The sequence below is a fragment of the Cherax quadricarinatus genome, chromosome 17 (assembly GCF_038502225.1).
Source record: "Cherax quadricarinatus isolate ZL_2023a chromosome 17, ASM3850222v1, whole genome shotgun sequence".
Classification (NCBI taxonomy): domain Eukaryota; kingdom Metazoa; phylum Arthropoda; class Malacostraca; order Decapoda; family Parastacidae; genus Cherax; species Cherax quadricarinatus.
In genome coordinates this window covers 47,903,962-47,923,158 of record NC_091308.1, presented here as the reverse complement: position 1 = coordinate 47,923,158, position 19,197 = coordinate 47,903,962, and the positions used below count along the sequence as shown (strand labels likewise).

Here is a 19,197-nt window from a genome sequence, read left to right as displayed (position 1 = left end):
AATGGCTAGTTGGACACTTAATGGACAATGATGTCATTTGTTTACTTTTGAACAATGCCAAATAATCAAACATTTCTGTTACTTTGAGTTCAATTTCAAGGTCCTTTTGATCGTGAAACCAATCAAAATCATCTCTATTTCTGTAATATGTATTCCATTCTATCAAATGAGACCAAGAAAACTAGAATACAACCATAAATACTATACAAAAATACACCTCAAAGTCGGCATTTTAGTCCAAAAACAAGGTCGGAGTGTTTTTTCTCATTATGCACTGCGTGCTGCAGGATTTTTTTTTTTATACTGTGCACACTGACAACAAAGACCCATTCTCTCACATGTGGGCCTACCAGCTTTCTCCTGCTTGATTTGAAGCTGCTAGAATTTTGGAGTACAGTGGACCCTCGACCAACGATATTAATCCGTTCCTGAGAGCTAATCGTTAATCAAAATTATCGTTAGTCTAGTTAATTTTTCCCACAAAAAATAATGGAAATCAAATTAATCCGTGCAAGACACCCAAAAGTATTGAAAAAAATAATTTTTACCAGATGAAATACTAATTTTAATACACACAAACTGAAGAAGACATGTACAATTACATGACACTTACCTTCATTGAAGATCTGGTGATGATTGATGGGATGGGAGGAGGGGAGAGTGTGGATGGTGTTAGTGTTTAGAAGGGGAATCCCCTTCCATTAGGACTTGAGGTGTCAAGTCCTTTTCCGGGGTTACTTCCCTTCTTTTAATGCCACTAGGACCAGCTTGCAGTCACTGGACCTCTGTCGCACAACATACCTGTCCATAGAGGCGTGTACCTCCCGTTCCTTTATGACATTCCTAGTGTTTCACAACATTGTCAGTGTCACAATTAAACACTTGTTCAGGTTTCAATTCTTCACTGCCTATTTACTCCTTGAATTCCTGCACATATTTTTCAGCTGCTTTTTGGTCCAAACTGGCAGCCTCACCATGCCTTATCACACTATGTATGCCACTACGCTTCTTAAATCTCTCAAACCAACCTTTGCTGGCCTTAAATTCACTCACATCATCACTAGTTGCAGGCATTTTTTTAATTAAATCCTGATCACTTGAGAGATGCTATCTCCTGCTATCTGTTTTTTATTTATCCACACCAATAAGAGTCTCTCAACATCTTCCATCACTTGCGATCTCTGTTTCGAAAACACAGTTGAACCTTTGGCAAGAACAGCTTCCTTGATTGCCTTTTTGTTGCCCACAATAGTAGCGATGGTTGACTGGGGTTTATTATACAACCTGGCCAGCTCGGAGACACGTACTCCACTTTCATACTTATCAATGATCTCTTTCTTCATCCCTATAGTAATTCTCACCCTTATTCCTGTAGGGTTGGCACTAGAAGCTTTCTTGGGGCCCATGGTCACTTATTTTGCAGATAAAATCACCAAAAACACTGTAATAATACAAAATATTCCGATTGTATGCTTGGATGTTACCGCGGAGGCTGGCTGGTAAACAATGCCACCGGCGGAACACGTGAGGCTGGCTAAGGCCGCACATTAGACGCGTCTCGGACGAACAGCGTTGAGCGGGTTTTTTAGCGGCATGCGAGGCAAAATCTTAGCGATAAAACGTATCGGTATGCGGATTTAACGTTATGTAAGGCCAACGGTATGTGGGGGTCCACTGTATACACACACACACACACACACACACACACACACACACACACACACACACACACACACAGTGGACCCCCGCTTAACGATCACCTCCCAATGCGACCAATTATGTAAGTGTATTTATGTAAGTGCGTTTGTACGTGTATGTTTGGGGGTCTGAAATGGACTAATCTACTTCACAATATTCCTTATGGGAACAAATTCGGTCAGTACTGGCACCTGAACATACTTCTGGAATGAAAAAATATCGTTAACCGGGGTCTACTGTATATGTAAAGTGAGTGTAAAACGAAAGCCTGTAATTGTTTTACATGATGGTAGGATTGCTGTGTCCATTTTTCTGTCTCGTACACATGCAAGATTTCAGGTACGTCTTGCTACTTCTTCTTACACTTAGGTCACACTACACATACATGTACAAGCATATACTAAATATGTACACACCCCTCTGGGTTTTCTTCTATTTTCTTACTAGTTCTTGTTCTTGTTTATTTCCTCTTACCTCCATGGGGAAGTGGAACAGAATTCTTCCTCCGTAAGCCATGCTAAGCAATGAAAGATTGGATATCAGACAGGAGAGAGAGGGAGTATGGAAGAAGTGAACATTTTCATATATTTGGGAGAAGACATGTCAGTAGGAGGGTGAACCATAAAATCAAGGTAGGGTGATCAGAAAAAGAAGAAACACTTTCACCATCATCTCATTCTATCACCGTATTACTGGAAGCATGCCGACACTACAGCTCCAATGCCCCTCAAAACTGAAATATCCCCACCCCTCCTTCAGGGTACAGGCATTGTGTTTCCTGCCTCCAGATGGGAAGATACTCGTCTATGAAGGAAAAAAAAAAAAAAGTTAACATGCCAAAGAATAATGGTACCAAGACTTATATACAAGTGCAAAGCATGGGCTTTGCACACTGCAGCAAGGAGGCTAGAGGCAGTGGAGAGGTAATGTTTGAGAGCAATGTGTGATGTGAATAAATTGCAGAGAATCTGGAACACAAGATTAGAAGATGGTGTGGAGTTACCAAAAGTATAATTCTGGAGGGCTACAAACAGGCTGCTGAGATGGTTTGTATATAAATTTGGAGTGGAACAAAGAATTTGAGTCATCTCAGGAAGGGTTGAAGTGAGAAGGGACAAAGAGATATAAAGTTCTAGGGGCTGGAACATCTACCAGGCTTGTGTGAGCATTCTAGATAATGAGTGGAAAATAGGTTCAACATGTTGTTGGAGTGAAAACAAGATAATATTTACAAAGGAATTCAGGACAAACAGTTAACCACTTATGTCCTGCAGGAAGGAACTACAATGCTTGAACTCTAATGTATAAATGAGGATGTTGCAACGTAAGGGTGATCTTAATTATGATGTCAACACTTCTGACAAGACAATGCTGAATGAATGATGGTGGAAACGTTTGCTTTTTTTGGGGGTCTCCCTACCTTATTGTTAGATGGCAAGTGCATTAAAAAAAAAAAACTGATTAACAAAAGCTATGGCCACCCCAGGAGATTAAGCATGACTTGTTAGGCCAATAATAGAGAAGACAGGAAAAATAAAGCATATTTACCTTTGGCATGACCTAATAATGGAGTGAAGTTGTCAAGAAAACAATACCTTCTTAGGGATGGAACAGAGCAGAATATTTTACTTCATGAAGGGAGCATAAGCCACCATGATGCCCCAAGTTTAAAGGGTTGATATATATGGAAAAAGTCTTCATGTGCATTGTTTTCCAAAACTGTCCATTACTGTTATAATTTGCTGGGCGAGTCGATTTCAAAAGAAATGGACAAAGTTTGTTTCCATAAGTATTCACTGTTACAATCAAGGAAAAAAAAATTCATTATTTAAATTTAGTGCAAAATCAGCACTGCCGGACACCTTCCCACCATTACTCCACTAAATCAAGATTTTGTTGTACTGTACACACATGACAATTTCCCAATCAAGGCACAAGGCACAAGTAATAGTGTTCCAGCTTGAAGTAAGAGTGGTGGTGAACTGCAAAGAGGAGTAGAGAATGTAAGATGATCATTAACCACAAGACGAGAAATGGATGGCATAAACAGATAGGCGAGAGAAGCACTGAGAACACTTGCTTATTTTCTGAATAGACAACTGTCAGTATGGGAAGATTTGATAATCCTATTTTCATTAAAGGGTCAAAAGTTGCTTCAAGGAACCTCCATCAGGTTGCAGACTTTTGTGTCCAGTGGAAATTTAAGAATTAAAATACTTATACTGCACTGGTTACTGGCTTCATGTTGCTCTATGTACGTATAAAGAAAAAGGCAGTCTCCAAACCTAATATTTTATTATGCAAAAAATAAACATCCAGTCTTCAAAAGAGCTGATGTTATATTGGAATCAATCTATTGAGGACATAGTAAAACTATTAATGTTATACGAATACCAATAGACTGTGTAAAAATGGCACAAAGTGCAGTTTTAGCAAAATTAAAGACATTTCACCTGTATAAAAGGCTATTTTTTAAATTAGTGGTGTTGACTGGGAAGCCTAATACTGCACTGTATGCAGGTAGGAAAAGGAAGTCAGATGTGGAGACGAGGTCATAGTTGGCCATGACAATATGCTTTGATAAACAGTTGTATGGATGGAGTGAATGATGATGAAAGTTTTTCTTTTTCAGGCCACCCTGTCTTGGTGGGAATGTCTGATGTGTTAATAAATAAAATATAAAACAGCTGTATGGCTAGAGACTAGTCTAAATGTGAACTTACTTTGTTTTGAACACTAGTGTTGAAAGTTGTGTTGAGGACACTCTTGAATTTGTCATCCTCTTTAATTAGTTTGATCTCCGTGCATTTCTTCTGGAAGCTCATTTGTGTTCATTTATATGCAGTGACAGTCAGTACATATTAATGAACACAAATGAAATTGATTTCTTTGACATGGGTATTTGATCACAACCTCCACAAGGAGGTTCACATATCCTGGCACGTTCTTCTTGACGCTGTGCATTGTTTTTGTTCCTTGCGAGTTCCTATATAGTGAACAAAGTGATGACTGATACTTTGTTGTTGACATGATTTAATAACTGTGATACTGAGCAAGTTACCTGAAACATGGTTTAATAACTGATACTGAGGTATGTTACCTGTGAAAGAGATTAAATACCTGTGTTGTTTTATTACCGAGTGTACCGAGTACCTTCGTGACTTCCTTCAGCAATCTTCTTACAAAGTTACTAAACCAACAAGAAAATATCAGTCATCACTTTGGCCACCATACAGAAACTAACAAGGAATAAAAACCACCACACAATATCAGACATGCTAGGATATATGAAATTCATTGTAAATATTGCTGAACATATTAGAGAAACTGCCAGAAAACTTGTCATTGCACATGAAAGAACACAAATATGCTTCCAAAATAGACATTTTGAATAAAGTTTATGTGGCCAGGTAGGCACCACTCTTACTTCACACTGTATCAGTAGTTCGATCCCGGCAAGGGTGGAAACACAGGTCGTGTTTCCTTACACATGTTGTCCCATTCACCTAGCAAGCAAGTACCCAAATGTTAATCAACTGGTGTGGGTGGCATCCTGGAGGACAATATTTAAAGACCCCAATGGAAATAAGACAGTCCTTGATGATGCACAGACTTTCCTGAGTTATCCTGGGTGGCCTAACCCTCTGGAGTTAAAAATCCAAATAAAATCTCATCTTACTTCCACTAGGGTCCTTGATATTACTTCCAAAAGTCTGAGTAAGTAACAGTACGAGACTGTCGAGAGTCACTGTTTTATGCTGCTGTTGTCTCCCTCCCTGGCCGACTGACAGGTCTGGGTAGAGTGGCGGTGTACGATAGCAAGAGTGGCGGTGTACGAGAGCAAGAGTGGCGGTGTACGAGAGCAAGAGTGGCGGTGTACGAGAGCAAGAGTGGCGGTGTACGAGAGCAAGAGTGGCGGTGTACGAGAGCAAGAGTGGCGGTGTACGAGAGCAAGAGTGGCGGTGTACGAGAGCAAGAGTGGCGGTGTACGAGAGCAAGAGTGGTGGTATATAAGAACAAGAATGATGGTATATAAGAACAAGAATGGTGGTATATAAGAACAAGAATGGTGGTATATAAGAACAAGAATGATGGTATATAAGAACAAGAATGATGGTATATAAGAACAAGAATGGTGGTATATAAGAACAAGAATGGTGGTATATAAGAACAAGAATGATGGTATATAAGAACAAGAATGATGGTATATAAGAACAAGAATGGTGGTATATAAGAACAAGAATGGTGGTATATAAGAACAAGAATGGTGGTATATAAGAACAAGAATGATGGTATATAAGAACAAGAATGGTGGTATATAAGAACAAGAATGGTGGTATATAAGAACAAGAATGATGGTATATAAGAACAAGAATGGTGGTATATAAGAACAAGAATGGTGGTATATAAGAACAAGAATGGTGGTACATGAATGATGGTATATAAGAACAAGAATGAATGGTGGTATATAAGAACAAGAATGGTGGTATATAAGAACAAGAATGATGGTATATAAGAACAAGAATGATGGTATATAAGAACAAGAATGGTGGTATATAAGAACAAGAATGGTGGTATATAAGAACAAGAATGATGGTATATAAGAACAAGAATGATGGTATATAAGAACAAGAATGGTGGTATATAAGAACAAGAATGGTGGTATATAAGAACAAGAATGATGGTATATAAGAAAAAGAATGATGGTATATAAGAACAAGAATGATGGTATATAAGAACAAGAATGGTGGTATATAAGAACAAGAATGGTGGTACATGAAGAACCACAATGGAAATATAGTCACTAACTTTTTTTTTACATTATCCTGAGTAATTACACATACACTGTTATACACGATAATTTACATAACATTTAAATGTACCTAAATAAACCTACGAGAGAAGAATGAAAGTGTAGTAATAACAAAGTAATAACAAGGATGATGATGAGTGTACTTGTCAGGATACAGTCTCCAGCACACCCTCGAGGCTACACCACCACCACAGTACTCACAGTAATAATATTGTAGAGTGTTATAGTGAGGCAGTGAGAGGCTGAGGTAACAGAGGTAAACAATCGATGTGTAGACAGCGCCACCAGCACGCTGCGGCCATCACCTGCACTACTAACCTAACAACATACTAACTAACTTCACCTATGTATAAATATACATAAATATACTTACATAAGTTATCATATATAGCAGTATATTACCTAGAATAACCCAAAAACGTCAGATAAAGTGACTTATTTCCACCACTACTACTAGTAAGTCACTCTAGATTATAATACTACCCACGCCCACAGGATGGGTATGTGGTGCATAATATTAAGCTAACTACCCACATAATATATATATATATATAAAGCACTCCTCACGATGGTTCACAGATATTATGGACACATACAGATATTATATACATCTAACCTAGGATAAACCTTACTAACCCACAACTACCTAAGTGGAAGTAAATCACTTTGTCTGCCTTTTTTGGGCTGGACTAAGTAATCTACACATATGCTGCTATGTATGATAATTTATGTAACTGTATTTATGTGTACTTGTACCTAAATAAACTTAACCTCATACTACACATTATTTACATCACTCTCGTTATATTACCATTATTATTCGTTTGCACATGTATGTTTCTCATCATTATTATTCCTTCGTGAATAAGAAATATTATATATATATTGTAAACACAATACTGTTTATATATATAATCCCTACAGACTTTAGGCTCACTTGCGTAAAACATTTAAATTTAAATTTTAGGAGAAAAACTAAATGTTTGTGCTGGTTCACTAAAGCTAATTATTATTTCCAAGACTAAACAACTAGCTAGTTTAATATCTTTATTATGCAACCCATAGTTATGGTATGAACAGTAGTTAATTCATTACACAGGCTCATAATGGGCCCAGGTACTAAACTTCAACATTGCAGAGGCTCATAATGGGTCCAGGTACTGTACTTCAACATTGTAGGGGTATATAATGGGTCCAGGTGCTGTACTTCAACATTACAGAGGTATATAATGGGTCCAGGTGCTGTACTTCAACATTGCAGGGGTATATAATGGGTCCAGGTACTAAACTTCAACATTGCAGAGGCTCATAATGGGCCCAGGTACTGTACTTCAACATTGCAGGGGTATATAATGAGTCCAGGTGCTATACTTCAACATTGCAGGGGTATATAATGGGTCCAGGTGCTGTACTTCAACATTGCAGGGGTATATAATGGGTCCAGGTGCTGTACTTCAACATTACAGAGGTATATAATGGGTCCAGGTGCTGTACTTCAACATTGCAGGGGTATATAATGGGTCCGGGTACTAAACTTCAACATTGCAGGGGCATATAATGGGTCCAGGTGCTGTACTTCAACATTGCAGGGGTATATAATGGGTCCGGGTACTAAACTTCAACATTGCAGGGGCATATAATGGGTCCAGGTGCTGTACTTCAACATTGCAGGGGTATATAATGGGTCCGGGTACTAAACTTCAACATTGCAGGGGCATATAATGGGTCCAAGTACTGTACTCCAACATTACAGAGGTATATAATTGGTCAAGGTACTGTACTTCAACATTACAGAGGCTCATAATGGGTCTTGGTACTGTATCTCAACATTACAGAGGTATATAATCGGTCCAGGTGCTGTACTTCAACATTACAAAGGCTCATAAGTGGGTGTGTGTGTGTGTGTGTGGGTGTGTGTGTGGGTGTGTGTGAGGGTGTGTGTGTGGGTGTGTGTGAGGGTGTGTGTGTGTGGGTGTTGGTGTGTGTGTGTGTTGGTGTGTGTGTGTGGGTGTGCGTCCTTGTGTGTATGCATATATTTGTACGCTCGTGTGCACATGTCCGTGCGTGCGCCCTCGTGTGTGTATGTGCGCGCGCGCGCTAGTGTGGGTGTATGATCCACTTAATATTTGTATTTATAACTCATTACAATTGTGACCAGGTGTGGACGTATCAGTGGTTCATTACTTTGTAATTTGTTCATGACTGTAACCATGTATAGGAGTGAAGCTGATTCATTACCTCTGTAACTTGCCATGATTAGTGACCAGATCTACCTGGAGTTCATTACCTTTGTAACTAGTTCAGCTATCATAACTTTGGGGTCCAGTCACTGGACCCATTATGTACCTTTGTAATCTTTTGACTACCGCCCACAGGATGGGTATGGGGTGCATAAAGATATTAAACTAAAGTGTGTGTGTGTGTGTGTGTGTGTGTGTGTGTGTGTGTGTGTGTGTGTGTGTGTGTGTGTGTGTGTGTGTGTGTGTGTGTGTGTGTGTGTGTGTGTGTGGTGTGTGTGACTCAACAATCAATATTTGCACCAATAACTCATTACAGTTGTGACCGGGTGTGGAAGTGTGAATTGCTCATTACTCTATAATTTGTTCATGATTGTAGCCAAAGTATAAACGTAAGTAACCATTCTACAGAATTCATTACCTTTGTAACTTGTGAGCTCATTACCTTTGTACCTAGTTCAGCTATCAAAACTTTGGGGGCCCAGTCCCTGGACCCATTACGTACCTCTGTAATCTGTAAATACCTTTGTAACTTGTCATGATTGTGACCAGACTTACCTGGAGTTCATTACCTTTGTAAATTGTGAGTTCATTACCTTTGTAAATTGTGAGTTCATTACATTTGTAAATTGTGAGTTCATTACCTCTGTAACTTGCTCAGCTATCAAAACTTTGGAGTCCAGTCCCTGGACCAATTATGTACCTCTGTAATCTTTTGACTACCGCCCACAGGATGGGTATGGGGTGCATAATAAACATATTAAACTAACTCATAATGGGTCCAGGTACTGTACTTCAACATAACAGAGGTATATAATGGGTTCAGGTACTGTACCTCAACATTACAGAGGTATATAATGGGTCCAGGTACTATACTTCAACATTAGAGGTATTATGGAAAAATTTATAGGGGGTTACCTGTATGTACCTCAACATTATATGCATACAAGTAATCTCATTGGAAGACAACAGCCATATTGTTTACCGTAGTCACCCCGTGTAGACATGTGAGAAAACTTATCCACCCCTGGTCCCTGCAGGTGGTCCCTTCGACCTCACAATCTTATCCATATCTATCCGAGACCAGTATAAATTGGATGGTACCCACAGAGTACGGCACTACTAAATAATTGTGGACTGTATAGATTATATTAGTTTAACTGAATGAAGGGGGGGGGAAGGTTACACCTGTATATATCCATCAAGGAAAAAACACTTGTATATAATACCACCACTTACCAGATATTCTCTGGTGGTCACTTGATGTAGCTGGATCACCCCCAACCTATCCAATTGCAACATACATAACTGGCCAGTATCAGTCTGCCATAACTAGAAGGGTTACTTAACTGTAGCTCATTCTAGCTCAAAACATAGACTCCACAAAAGTCATTATATTAGACCTTAGTGCAATTACAAGTGAGAGTCTTATTTTTAATTTGTATTTTTATATTACTAGTTTATACCTAGTTGTACTTTAGTTCATTCCAGCACAACACATAGACAACATCAACTTCATTATGTGTAGTAGTGACTATACTCTATATGACCAAAATACTCTAGCTATATACTTGTCCAAACTTCCCACCACTACAGATATCAGTACTAGAACTCAACACACAACTCAGGATATAAATAACCATAATTTAAACTTAGAAGATGATTGATCACGTTGACCCTGATCTAAACCTCCATAATCTGACACCCAATCAAAACCTATTGGAAAGTAACTGCCTTTATTACACAGCATCACAAGCCAGCACTATCCTAAACAATGCTAAAAGTCTATCAGTACTTAACTACAACATCAGGTCCTTAAGCAAACACTATGATGACCTCCTGGCACTCCTTGAATCACTAAAGACACCCTTCTCCTGCATTATTCTTACTGAGACCTGGCTTAAGCAGGACACAATAGATATCTACCCTCTACCAGGATACACAGCAATTCACAACTGCAGACCAAACCAAGTTGGGGGTGGTATTGCAATCTATTACTCTAACCAATTATCTTGTATTAGCACCACTTGCTTTAGTGATGAATATGGGGAATACATTTTTGCTAATTTTACTGTAAAAAACCTTAAGACACCTATAACAATCGGTGCCATTTACCGGATACCTCACACAAACATCCCAAATTTCAGCGAGAAATTAAAGTCACTAATAACAAACAGACAAATGAATAAGCACCACCTTCTCTTAGCTGGAGACTTCAACATCAACCTTGGCATACTAGATGATCAGCCTGTAACTGATTTCATCAACAATATGAACAACACACTTCCCATACCAACAATAACTAAACCAACCAGGCTCACTGAGACAAGTGCAACCATAATAGACCACATATGGACCAATATACTAGCCCCCCTTAAATCAGGGATAATCACAGATAGCACTACAGACCACTACCCTACCTTCCTCCTGACAAACATTAGTAAACCACCACTTGAATACAACAGTCTCATTTAGACTCCATGACGAGGCCTCAATAAGGAAGTTCACAGCTGACCTAGAGACTGTTGACTGGCCTACAGAATTCTCCAAGGCCAGTGGTATTGATGACTGGACAGACATTTTTCTTAACAAATTACTTAGACTATACAACAAACATTGTCCTATAAAAACGAAACAGATCACAAACAAACGGCTTGGTTGCCCATGGCTAACCAGCACCATTCTGAAATCCATTGACAAGAAAAACCAATATGAAAAGCAATATAGACAGGGCTTAATACACAATGATATTCTTAAACACTATTCATCAGTTCTCACCAAAGTAATAAAGAAAGCCAAACAACTATACTACTCCAGTAGATTCACAGACACTAGAGGAGATATAAAAAAGACCTGCAAAACACTCTCTCAGATTCTAGGGACCCACAAACTGAAAAAAAAACAAGAATATTGTCCTAACTAAACCTAATGAAACACCACTACATCCCACTGACAGCTAACAAGATAAACGACTTCTTCTCAACCATAGGATCTAATCTCGCCAATAAAATCCCACATACCAATGCCCATGCCAGGGACTACCTAGATGGGAATTTCCCAAATTCCTTCTATCTTGCACCAACTGAGCCCACGGAAGTCACCGAGATTATAAAGTCACTTAAAAATAACTCGGAGAATCTGTCTCATGTCCCACCATTACTGTACAAGCGAGCGGCACATGTCCTTTCGCATGCTATTTCATTACTTTTTAACAAGTCACTAGAAACTAGCACCTTCCCGAAACTACTCAAGATGGCAAGGGTTACACCAATACATAAAGGTGGTGACCCTACAGACTTAAACAACTATAGGCCAATATCAAACTTACCATTGCTATCCAAAATCTTTGAGAAACTCGTGCACAGGAGACTATATTAATTTATAACGGCACAAAACATACTCAACCCCTGCCAATTTGGATTCAGGAAAAATAAAAGCACTAATGATGCAATCATAAAAGTGCTAGATCTGCTTTACACAGCATTGGAAAATAAGGAATGTCCACTAGGAATTTTTATTGACCTGCAAGAAGCCCCTATCAAGAGCCTTTTCCATCCTATGGAGAGGGAGCATGGACACGGGGGTCGTCCCTCAGTTACTAAAAACAACAGATATAGCCCCACTCCACAAAGGGGGCAGTAAAGCAACAGCAAAGAACTACAGACCAATAGCACTAACATCCCATATCATAAAAATCTTTGAAAGGGTCCTAAGAAGCAAGATCACCACCCATCTAGAAACCCATCAGTTACACAACCCAGGGCAACATGGGTTTAGAACAGGTCGCTCCTGTCTGTCTCAGCTACTGGATCACTACGACAAGGTCCTAAATGCACTAGAAGACAAAAAGAATGCAGATGTAATATATACAGACTTTGCAAAAGCCTTCGACAAGTGTGACCATGGCGTAATAGCGCACAAAATGCGCGCTAAAGGAATAACAGGAAAAGTCGGTCGATGGATCTATAATTTCCTCACTAACAGAACACAGAGAGTAGTCGTCAACAGAGTAAAGTCCGAGGCAGCTAAGGTGAAAAGCTCTGTTCCACAAGGCACAGTACTAGCTCCCATCTTGTTCCTCATCCTCATATCCGACATAGACAAGGATGTCAGCCACAGCACCGTGTCTTCCTTTGCAGATGACACCCGAATCTGCATGACAGTGTCTTCCATTGCAGACACTGCAAGGCTCCAGGCGGACATCAACCAAATCTTTCAGTGGGCTGCAGAAAACAATATGAAGTTCAACGATGAGAAATTTCAATTACTCAGATATGGTAAACATGAGGAAATTAAATCTTCATCAGAGTACAAAACAAATTCTGGCCACAAAATAGAGCGAAACACCAACGTCAAAGACCTGGGAGTGATTATGTCGGAGGATCTCACCTTCAAGGACCATAACATTGTATCAATCGCATCTGCTAGAAAAATGACAGGATGGATAATGAGAACCTTCAAAACTAGGGAGGCCAAGCCCATGATGACACTCTTCAGGTCACTTGTTCTATCTAGGCTGGAATATTGCTGCACTCTAACAGCACCTTTCAAGGCAGGTGAAATTGCCGACCTAGAAAATGTACAGAGAACCTTCACGGCGCGCATAACGGAGATAAAACACCTCAATTACTGGGAGCGCTTGAGGTTTCTAAACCTGTATTCCCTGGAACGCAGGAGGGAGAGATACATGATTATATACACCTGGAAAATCCTAGAGGGACTAGTACCGAACTTGCACACGAAAATCACTCACTACGAAAGCAAAAGACTTGGCAGACGATGCACCATCCCCCCAATGAAAAGCAGGGGTGTCACTAGCACGTTAAGACACCATACAATAAGTGTCAGGGGCCCGAGACTGTTCAACTGCCTCCCAGCACACATAAGGGGGATTACCAACAGACCCCTGGCAGTCTTCAAGCTGGCACTGGACAAGCACCTAAAGTCAGTTCCTGATCAGCCGGGCTGTGGCTCGTACGTTGGTTTGCGTGCAGCCAGCAGCAACAGCCTGGTTGATCAGGCGCTGATCCACCAGGAGGCCTGGTCACAGACCGGGCCGCGGGGGCGTTGACCCCCGAAACTCTCTCCAGGTAAACTCCAGGTAAGAAAAGCTTTTGACACAGTAGACCACGACATCCTACTCCACAAACTTGACCATTACGGTATAAGAGGCCATGCGCTTGCTTATTTCAAATCTTACCTTACTAATAGGTATCAGTATGTCACCATTAAAGACACAGCATCAACAACACGGCCACTTGATACTGGAGTTCCGCAGGGAAGTGTCCTTGGTCCCCTGCTCTTCCTCATATACATCAATGATCTTCCAAACGTATCCCAACACCTGAAACCCATTCTCTTTGCTGACGACACGACTTATGTCATCTCTCACCATAATCTTGCCACCCTCAACACCATTGTTAACGAGGAGCTGATCAAAATATCGACCTGGATGACAGCCAATAAACTTACGCTTAACACTGACAAAACCTACTATATTATGTTTGGTAGCAGAGCAGGAGATGCACAAATTAACATTAAGATCGACAACACTCTAATTACCAGACATAATGAGGGCAAATTCCTAGGCCTATACCTTGACAACAACCTGAATTTCAGCACCCATATCCAACACATAACCAAAAAAGTATCCAAAACGGTTGGGATCCTCTCCAAGATACGATACTACGTGCCGCAAAATGCCCTTCTCACACTATACCACTCGCTTATTTATCCATACCTCACCTATGCTATTTGTGCTTGGGGATCAACTGCAGCAACACACCTAAAGCCAATAATAACCCAACAAAAAGCTGCAGTAAGAATAATCACTAAATCCCATCCCTGGCAACACACCCCCCCACTCTTCATAGATCTAAACTTACTCCCTGTTCAGTACATCCACACTTACTACTGTGCAATCTACATCTACAGGAACTTAAACTCCAATATCAACCTTGACCTAAAACGCTTTCTTGATAGTTGTGACAGAACCCACAGGCATAACACCAGACACAAGCATCTCTACGACATTCCCCGTGTCCAACTAAACCTTTACAAAAATTCAATGTATGTCAAAGGCCCTAAAATCTGGAACACCCTACCTGAGAACTCTAGAACTGCAGACACATTCATCACCTTCAAAACTACCATCAGAAAACATCTTATCTCCCTGATACACCCCATCAACTAACTACACGAATACCACCTGGTGGTTCACACTTACACTCACTCACCCATTTGACCATAAACAGAAATATTAATCTCAATCTTAAAATAATGAATCCTGTGATACTCCAATACTAAAACTATGTACTGTGCCAAAACAAAAGCATCCACATGGCTAAACTCACAAACTAGTATTTAGTCACTTAGCCATAATACCAACTTACCTCATAATTTTGTAATATTTTAAAATTAAGAATTAAACTAAGTCTGCCCGAAATGCCTAGCCATGCTAGGTGTTCTAGTGGTACACTCTGTAATCATTATTTTACTACATGTAAACCACACAACCAAATTCTGTAAACTCAGAATTGTAATCCTTATAAAGAATAAACTTTGGGTGATTGATGCTCCTTGTTTCCTCCATTCACTATCTCATTTCGATGTCCTGCTACACCGACACGGTTCTTATTCCAGCTGGACGAGGTATCCGTTGGTTTGTCCCGGTTTAGAGTTGGGACTCCATAAAAACTTCACTATCCTCGGGACAGGAACCACGAGGACTCCACGTGTTCATTCGGAGTAAGGCGACTTATTTCACTTCACACATTCTCTTAACTTAGTGTTATTATCAGCGATTACATTACAATTCACACGACGATTTAATGTCTCATAATTATGCACATTTGAGGTCACTCCATTAAGATCTGAGACCGATGAGTGATGATTAAATCATGGGTATTTTCCCCTGGACACAATCCATGGCGTCGCACCAGTCACCACCGGTCCTACCATTATTCATTAATTTTACCACTTTATTACGGTGGTCCCGTAAATCACATTCCCTCACTCTTCACCAGGAACAGTTATGACACTTCCTATTATGAAGTGAGGCCTATATTAATCCTCAGGCCGCCGTGAACGCCAATTTCCTGGTCCCATGCTTTACCAGCCTCTTAACTCCATTCAAAACACTCCCGCTCCTGATGCCCCGTCTCGACCTCTTCCCTGCCCATCACCGCAGGCGCAGAGCTTCCCTGTTGGTTCTAGTCCATTTTCAAATACATTTCCTGACCCACATCAACACATTAAACACCTATTAGGCACTATAGCTTCGGAAATTAAATAATTTTCACAGGTATATAATAGGTCCAGGAACTGTACTTCAACATTAGAGGTATATAATGGGTCCAGGTACTGTACTTCAACATTAGAGGTATATAATGGGTCCAGGTACTGTACTCCAACATTACAGAGGTATATAATGGGTCAAGGTACTGTATTTCAGCATTAGAGGTATATAATGGGTTCGGGTACTGTACTCCAACATTACAGAGGTATATAATGGGTCAAGGTACTGTTTCAGCATTACAGAGGTATATAATGGGTCCAGGTACTGTACTTCAACATTAGAGGTATATAATGGGTCAAGGTACTGTATTTCAGCATTAGAGGTATATAATGGGTTCGGGTACTGTACTCCAACATTACAGAGGTATATAATGGGTCAAGGTACTGTTTCAGCATTACAGAGGTATATAATGGGTCCAAGTACTGTACTTCAACATTAGAGGTATATAATGGGTCAAGGTACTGTTTCAGCATTACAGAGGTATATAATGGGTCCAGGTACTGTACTTCAACATTACAGAGGTATATAATGGGTCCAGGTACTGTACTTCAACATTACAGAGGTATATAATGGGTCCAAGAGCTGTACTTCAAGATTACAGAGGTATATAATGGGTCCAGGTACTGTACCTCAACATTACAGAGGTATATAATGGGTCCAAGAGCTGTACTTCAAGATTACAGAGGTATATAATGGGTCCAGGTACTGTACTTCAACATTACAGAGGTATATAATGGGTCCATGCACTGTACTTCAACATTACAGAGGTACATAATGGGTCCAAGAGCTGTACTTCAAGATTACAAAAGTATATAATGGGTGCAGGTACTATACTTCAACATTACAGAAGTATATAATGGGTCCAGGTACTGTACCTCAATATTACAGAGGTATATAATGGGTCCAGGTACGGTACTCCAACATTACAGAGGTATATAATGGGTCCAGGTACTGTACTTCAACATTACAGAGGCTCATAAAGGGTACAGGTACTGTGCCTCAACATTACAGAGGTATATAATGAGTCCAGGTACTATACCTCAACATTACAGAGGTATATAATGGGTCCAGGCACTGTACTTCAACATTACAGAAGTATATAATGGGTCCAGGTACTGTACTTCAATATTACAGAGGTACATAATGGGTCCAGGTATTGTACCTCAACATTACAGAGAGCCCCTCAGGGAAGGTTCTTTTATGCTGGTGAGAGGCTCTTGATTTAGGGAATTAGATCTGTGTTCCAGTTACAGAGACTAAAAACAACAGACATAGCCCCACTCCACAAAGGGGGCAGTAAAGCAACAGCAAAGAACTACAGACCGATAGCACTAACATCCCATATCATAAAAATCTTTGAAAGGGTCCTAAGAAGCAAGATCACCACCCATCTAGAAACCCATCAGTTACACAACCCAGGGCAACATGGGTTTAGAACAGGTCGCTCCTGTCTGTCTCAACTATTGGATCACTACGACAAGGTCCTAAATGCACTAGAAGACAAAAAGAATGCAGATGTAATATATACGGACTTTGCAAAAGCCTTCGACAAATGTGACCATGGCGTAATAGCGCACAAAATGCGTGCTAAAGGAATAACAGGAAAAGTTGGTCGATGGATCTATAATTTCCTCACTAACAGAACACAGAGAGTAGTAGTCAACAGAGTAAAGTCCGAGGCAGCTACGGTGAAAAGCTCTGTTCCACAAGGCACAGTACTCGCTCCCATCTTGTTCCTCATCCTCATATCCGACATAGACAAGGATGTCAGCCACAGCACCGTGTCTTCCTTTGCAGATGACACCCGAATCTGCATGACAGTGTCTTCCATTGCAGACACTGCAAGGCTCCAGGCGGACATCAACCAAATCTTTCAGTGGGCTGCAGAAAACAATGATGAGAAATTTCAATTACTCAGATATGGTAAACAAGAGGAAATTAAATCTTCATCAGAGTACAAAACAAATTCTGGCCACAAAATAGAGCGAAACACCAATGTCAAAGACTTGGGAGTGATCATGTCGGAGGATCTCACCTTCAAGGACCATAACATTGTATCAATCGCATCTGCTAGAAAAATGACAGGATGGATAATGAGAACCTTCAAAACTAGGGATGCCAAGCCCATGATGACACTCTTCAGGTCACTTGTTCTATCTAGGATGGAATATTGCTGCACACTAACAGCACCTTTCAAGGCAGGTGAAATTGCTGACCTAGAAAATGTACAGAGAACCTTCACATAAGAGATAAAAACCTTCTTACTAGGGCGCTCATAACTGTATTTGGAGATAAACTTAAACTTACTTACTTACTAATTACTGGGAGCGCTTGAGGTTCCTAAAACTGTATTCCCTGGAATGCAGGCGGGAGAGATACATGATTATATACACCTGGAAAATCCTAGAGGGACTAGTACCGAACTTGCACACGAAAATCACTCACTACGAAAGCAAAAGACTTGGCAGACGATGCAACATCACCCCAATGAAAAGCAGGGGTGTTACTAGCACGTTAAGAGACCATACAATAAGTGTCAGGGGCCCGAGACTGTTCAACTGCCTCCCAGCATACATAAGGGGGATTACCAACAGACCCCTGGCAGTCTTCAAGCTGGCACTGGACAAGCACCTAAAGTCGGTTCCTGACCAGCCAGGCTGTGGCTCGTATGTTGGTTTGCGTGCAGCCAGCAGCAACAGCCTGGTTGATCAGGCTCTGATCCACCAGGAGGCCTGGTCACAGACCGGGCCGCGGGGGCGTTGACCCCCGGAACCCTCTCCAGGTAATATTCCAGGTACACGATTGCAAACAAACCATACCCCGGCCGGGATTGAACCCGCGGTCAGAGAGTCTCAAAACTCCAGCCCGTCGCGTTAGCCACTAGACCAGCTAGCCACAATAAGATTCGTACAACTAGGTATATTTCTACACCATAGGAAGGTTAGCACAGGCACCACTGTGACCACAAATGCAAGTTTTTACAGACGAATCTTCAGCTAGTGTAATAATAATGTTATTAATAATAATAATCTTTATTTACTACAAGTACATGTACAAGGTATACAGACCATAGCTGACATCAGTAACATACTACTGCATATAAAGCTGCTTGTTATGCTGAGCATTTCTGGCTAATTAGTTCAATTTTGTTC

At 40.5% G+C, this 19,197-nt stretch overlaps 1 protein-coding gene across 3 annotated transcripts in view; it reads right to left on the bottom strand.

Annotated features, from left to right (window-relative positions):
- The window catches only part of LOC128686483 (longitudinals lacking protein, isoforms H/M/V), a 48,129-nt gene extending 41,308 nt beyond the window's left edge, over window positions 1-6,821 (bottom strand). The window contains exon 1 of one of the 3 annotated variants that reach the window (XM_070085969.1): window positions 6,713-6,821. The gene's annotated coding sequence lies outside the window, so the exon portion shown is untranslated. The other 2 variants (XM_070085970.1, XM_070085971.1) reach the window with 2 other exon arrangements.
- Between the last annotated feature and the right edge of the window lie 12,376 nt (window positions 6,822-19,197).